This window comes from Callithrix jacchus, chromosome 3 (assembly GCF_049354715.1).
Source record: "Callithrix jacchus isolate 240 chromosome 3, calJac240_pri, whole genome shotgun sequence".
Taxonomy (NCBI): Eukaryota; Metazoa; Chordata; class Mammalia; order Primates; family Cebidae; genus Callithrix; species Callithrix jacchus.
This window is the reverse complement of record NC_133504.1, coordinates 120,956,557-120,961,838: the sequence shown is the minus strand read 5'-3', so window position 1 is coordinate 120,961,838 and position 5,282 is coordinate 120,956,557. Positions and strand designations below refer to the sequence as shown.

The following is a 5,282-nucleotide window of genomic DNA, read 5'->3' as shown; positions in this document are numbered from 1 at the left end:
AAGGGAGGAAAAAGTGCCGGCTTCCTCGGCTCCGCCCTCGCGGATCGATTCCTAGACTCGCCTACTCCTTGTAAACAACGCGAATTGGTCTTTCACCCTTTCTCTTCCTCTCCGCCGCCTTCGGGGTCCAACGAAAGTACGGAGAAGTCCCGCCAAAAGGAGACGGGCTGGGGAAGTCGTTGGCACTGGGATGGAAGGAGGGAGGACATTTTCTGGGGGCTAAGAAAAGCCGAAGGTGCGTGGACTCATTTTCCTTGAAGGAACGAAGGGTTGCTTGCAGTCTGCGCGGTGACGTCAACGTCTCCAGGCTCTGCTGAGGAGGCGTGCGGTGGCCGGAGAGTGCGCTGCGCAGGCGCCCGGGGAAGAAAGAACCGGCCGAGCGCTGCGCTTGGGGGAAGGGTTCTCACGGTCGGCTCCTCTGGTCCAGCCTTGCTTGGTTCTGTCCAGCCCTACTACTCATCTCCAGGCTCTTAGAAGGGTTCACTGGGAAGGGGCTACTGATCTCTCGGGTGGAGATCTTGCATGATTTGTTGACCTAGCAAAATATGTGTTCTCTTCTTACCGTTGACGTGTAAACAGAATACGGTTTTTCTCGCTGCCACATCGTGTGGGTGGAGGGAGATTCTGAAGGGTTTTAGAAATCGGGAAATTAGGGAGAATCTCACATCACGGATACTTAAGCCTCAGCGAAAACCATAAATTATGCTGCTGACGGCGAGGAACCTGCTTGGCAATGCGCCAAAGGGATTTTTTTTTTCCCCCTTGAGACTGTTGTTCAGGCTGGAGTGGGGTGGCGCGATCTCGGATCTCTGCGACCTTCTACTCCCAGGTTCAAGCAGTTCTCGGCCTCAGCCTCCCAAGTAGCTGGGATTACCGGCGTCTGCCCCCATTCCCGGCTAATTTTTGTATTTTTAGTATAGACGAGGTTTCAACCATCTTGGCCAGGCTGCTCTTGAATTCCTGACCTCGTGATCCACCCACCTCAGTCTCTCGAAGTGCTGGGATTGCAGGCATGAGCCACGGCACGCCCAGCCTCGCCGAGGGTATTTTATCCACTTAACCAACATGTCAGAGTATTTCAGAATAGGTTTTATTAACAGGTGCTTAATGAGTGTGTGGTGACGTAAATGGATTTTATTTGGGGTTCTATTAGTACAAGTGGTAACTTTTTGCTATTTTAATTGTTAATTATCTAAAAATATGTGGTATTACATATTTTTAAATAATTAAAATATAAAAGAATAGAAGGGCTAGATCTCAACCATTTATAGAAGTCCCGTTTTTTCCCCATTTCTTTTATATACCTATTTTAACTGTCAGTGAAAAAATATGTATTGAGCTTATTTAGTGGCCAGACTTTTAGCAAACTGGAAGTAGCCAAGGCAGACATAGCTCCTGTCTTCATGGAGTTTGCAGTCCAAACAGAGGATAACCATTGAGCTAATTATCACTATCTAAAGTTACCAAGTACATTTATTATTCACTTGTACATGTATCCCTCTCCCTAGAATATAAGGTTGCAGATGGCAGGGGTCTTGCATGTTTTGTTTCACCCTGTATCCCTGCATATAAAAGGCTCTCAATATTTGACCAAGTAAACGATTCTAGCATCAAAACCATTAAGATGGAAAATCGCCGGCTGCTCTGGAAACACTTGCCTTTTGCCTGGTATCAGAGAACGTTTTTCTGAAGAAGTGACATTTAAGATGAGACTTGAAACCACTGGGCAAAGAATGATATAGGCGGAGGAAGCAATGTGAAAAGGCTCCGAAGCTGAGACATTCTAAAAATCTCTGAAAGCTAGTATGTCTGGCCCTCAGACAACTGAGGCAGGATGTGAAAGCAGAGGACAGATGCCATAGAACAGAAGAGGGAATGGAAAGTCCCATTGGAAGCCCCAGGAGGATTTCAAGTGGGTTGTATCCTTTTTTTTTCTTGTTTTCACTTCATGTAGCCTATTATATGGTCTTCATTCAACAAAGTCACCATTTTTCTGCATGTTACTCTTGAGAGTGTAGCATTTCTGCATAACACCATTGAGAGTGTAGCATAATTTCATTATGAAATTGCTTGTGATTTTCACTCCAATAAGAGTAATGCAAATTCCATCCTAGATATATATCCAAGAGAAATGAAAATATTTGTCCATGCAAAAGCTTCTTTACAAATGTATTATTCATAGTAGCCAAAGATGAAATAACCTAAATGTTCATCAGCTGGTGAATGCACAAATCAAATGTGATAAATCTATATACAGTGAAATTTTTTTTTCTTTTAAAGACGGGGTCTGGCTCTGTGGCCCAATTTGGAGTGCTGTGAGACTTACTATGTTGTCCAGGCTGGTCTCAAACTCCTGGTCTCTAGCAATCCTCCCTCCTCAGCCTCTCCAAAGTGCTAGGATTACAGACATGAGCTACCACGCCCACCCTATGCAATGGAATCTTACTAGGCCATAAAAAGGAAGTACTAATATGTGCTATAAATACATAACCTTTGAAGGCATTATGCTAAATGAAAGAAGCCAGTCACAAAATACCACATATTTTATAATTCCATTTATATGAATGTCCAGAATAAGCAAATATATAGAGACAGAAAGTAAGTGGTTGCTTAGGGGTAGGGGCAGGCATGGGATTAGGGAATGATAGTTAAATGATATTGGAGTTTCTTTTTTTCTTTTCCTTTTCCTTTTTTTTCCTGGAGAGAGGGTCTTGCTCTGTCACCCAGGCTGCAGGCTGGAGTGCAATGGCATGAAGATGGCTCACTGTAGCCTTGACCTCCAGGATCAAGCAATCCTCCTTCCTCAGCCTCTTGCATAGCTGGAACCACAGGAGCCTGCCACCATGCCCAACTAATTTTTTGAAGGCTTATTTTTGAGATGAGAAAAATGTTCTGAGATTGATTCTGTTGATGGTTGCACAACACTAAATATTCAGGTTGAGTGTTATCTAAAATATTTGAGACTACAAATATTTTGAATTTTAGATTTTTTCAGATTTGGAAATGTTTTCATTACTTATATACTTACTAATTGATCATCCCTAGTATGAAAATCCAAAATGAGCATTTCCTTTGAGTGTCACGTTGGCACTCAAAAAGTTTTGGATTTTGAAGCATTTCATATTTTTGTATTAGGGACATGCAACCTGTACTAAAAACCATTGAATTGTATACTTTAAATGGATTACTTCTATAGTGTTTGAGTTATATAATAATAAAGCTGCTACCCAAAAAATGGAAAACAAAAAGAATTCAATTAACATCATTCATAACCTTTTTGGGGCTATTTCTATGTCCAACAATATTATGTTTTTATAGCTTTTAATGAATACCAATTGCCAGCTCCTAGGCAGAAGGTTAAACCAATTAAAATGTTACCAGGACTCTTTAAGAGCTCTCATTTAATTATATACTTATCCTTATTAAGACTATCTTACTACCTCTGAGATTGCCAGTGACAATTTAATCTACAATACTATAAATATAATTGCAAGTAATTAATAGGTGGGTATGTAACTAGTTGCAGTTGTCTGAACAAAAAGTATGGATTTTTTTTTTTTCTTTTGTGACAAGGTCTCACCCTGTCACTCAGGCTGGAGTGCAGTGGTGTGATCTTAGCTCACTGCAGCCTCCACCTCCTGGTTTCAAGCAATCCTCCCACCTCACCCTTCTGAGTAGCTGGGACTACAGGTGTGCACCACCATGCCCAGCTAATTTTTGTGTTTTTTTAGAGACAGGGTTTCATCACGTTTTCCAGACTGATCACAAATGCCAGAGCTCAAGCAATCCACCTGCCTCAGTCTTCCAAAGTGCTGGATGACAGGAATAAGGCACTGTGCATAGCCAATGTGGACATTCTTGCTTTTCAATATTCATTTGTCAGACCTTACTTAATTCAAATTTTTTTTTTTTGAGACAGTGTCCCGCTCTTGTTGCCCAGGCTGTAGTGCAATGGCATAATCTCAGCTCACTGCAACCTCTGCCTCCCAGCTTCAAGTGATTCTTCTGCCTCAGTCTCCTGAGTAGCTGGGATTATAGGCACGTGCCACCATGCCCAGCTAATTTTTGTATTTTTAGTAGTGACAGCGTTTTGCCATGTTGGCCAGGCTGGTATCAAATTCCTAACCTCAGGTTATCCAACCGCCTTGGTTTCCCAAAGTGCTGGGATTACAGGCTTGAGCCACCTCACCTGGCCATTTTTTTTCTTAATAACTAATATCGTTTTTTACAATGAATTGTAGTTGTAAAAAATCAAAAATTTATAAAATTCCCCAAGAAAATAAATGAGATATATAAAGAAAACATCCGTGTATAGGTAAATAATTTCTATTTAGGAATTCTAAATAGTAATAAATGGATTCAAGGATTTTCTTTTCTTTGTCTCTTTCTCTTCCCTTTTTTTTTGAGACAGAGTCTCATTCTGTCGCCCAGGGTGGAGTGCAGTGGCACAATGACAGCCTCACTGCAGCCTCCACCTCCCAGGCTCAAGTGCTTTTCAATTTTCCTGCCTCAGCCTCCTGAGTAGCTGGGATTACAGGCATATGCCACCATGCCCAGCTAATTTTCATAATTTTTTAGTAGCCACAGGGTTTCACCATGTTGGCCAGGTGGGTCTCAAACTCTTGGGCATGGTTGCTCCAGCCTCCCAAAGTTCTGGGATTCCAAGCTTGAACCACCACAGAGCCGATTCAAGCATTTTCAAATTGGCAGTTAGTTGAGAGAGTTAAAGTATTGTCTAAAGAGCATTAGTCGAATGAATGTCTGGGTTGAGATAAGAGGTTGTGGACTCCAAGTTTCCCATTATGCAGACGAAGCCTCCAGGCAGCAGGCTTCAGAGAGAACAGACTACAAGTGTTTCTCATCAGATTTCCATTGATTTTCTCCTGGATTAGGAAGGTCTGGAAGGGGAAGGGGATTCTCTAGAGAACGTAGATTTTCTCCCATAAGAGACAGCTTTGCCGGGCTGTTTCTAGATATAACAAAGAAACATGTTTGGGATTAAAATATTTTTATTTTCCTCTATCTGTTGTGATGTTATGCCAGTCAGGCTGGAAAGCAGTCCATGTTATCTGGTGTTAAATAAAACTCCTTTAGGCCGGGCATGGTGGCTCACAGCTGTAATCCAAGCACTTTGGAGGCCAAGGTGGGCGGATCACCTGAGGTCAGGAGTTCAAGACCAGCCTGACCAACATGGTGAAACCCTGTCTCAAAAAAAAAAAAAAAAACCCTTTAATGAGACTTTATGGCTTTCAGGGCATGACTCCCCAGGCCCCTTACATAGA

The 5,282-nt window shown here is 42.3% G+C and overlaps 1 protein-coding gene across 4 annotated transcripts in view; it reads left to right on the top strand.

Moving 5' to 3' along the window:
- The first annotated feature begins 46 nt into the window (after window positions 1–46).
- Window positions 47–5,282, top strand: part of LOC100410419 (zinc finger and SCAN domain-containing protein 5C) — a 28,654-nt gene continuing 23,418 nt past the window's right edge. For 3 of the 4 annotated variants that reach the window (XR_013533067.1, XM_017970475.4, XM_054253266.2), the window contains exon 1: window positions 47–1,912. The gene's annotated coding sequence lies outside the window, so the exon portion shown is untranslated. The remainder of the gene's footprint in view (window positions 1,913–5,282) is intronic. The other variant, XM_054253267.2, reaches the window with a different exon arrangement.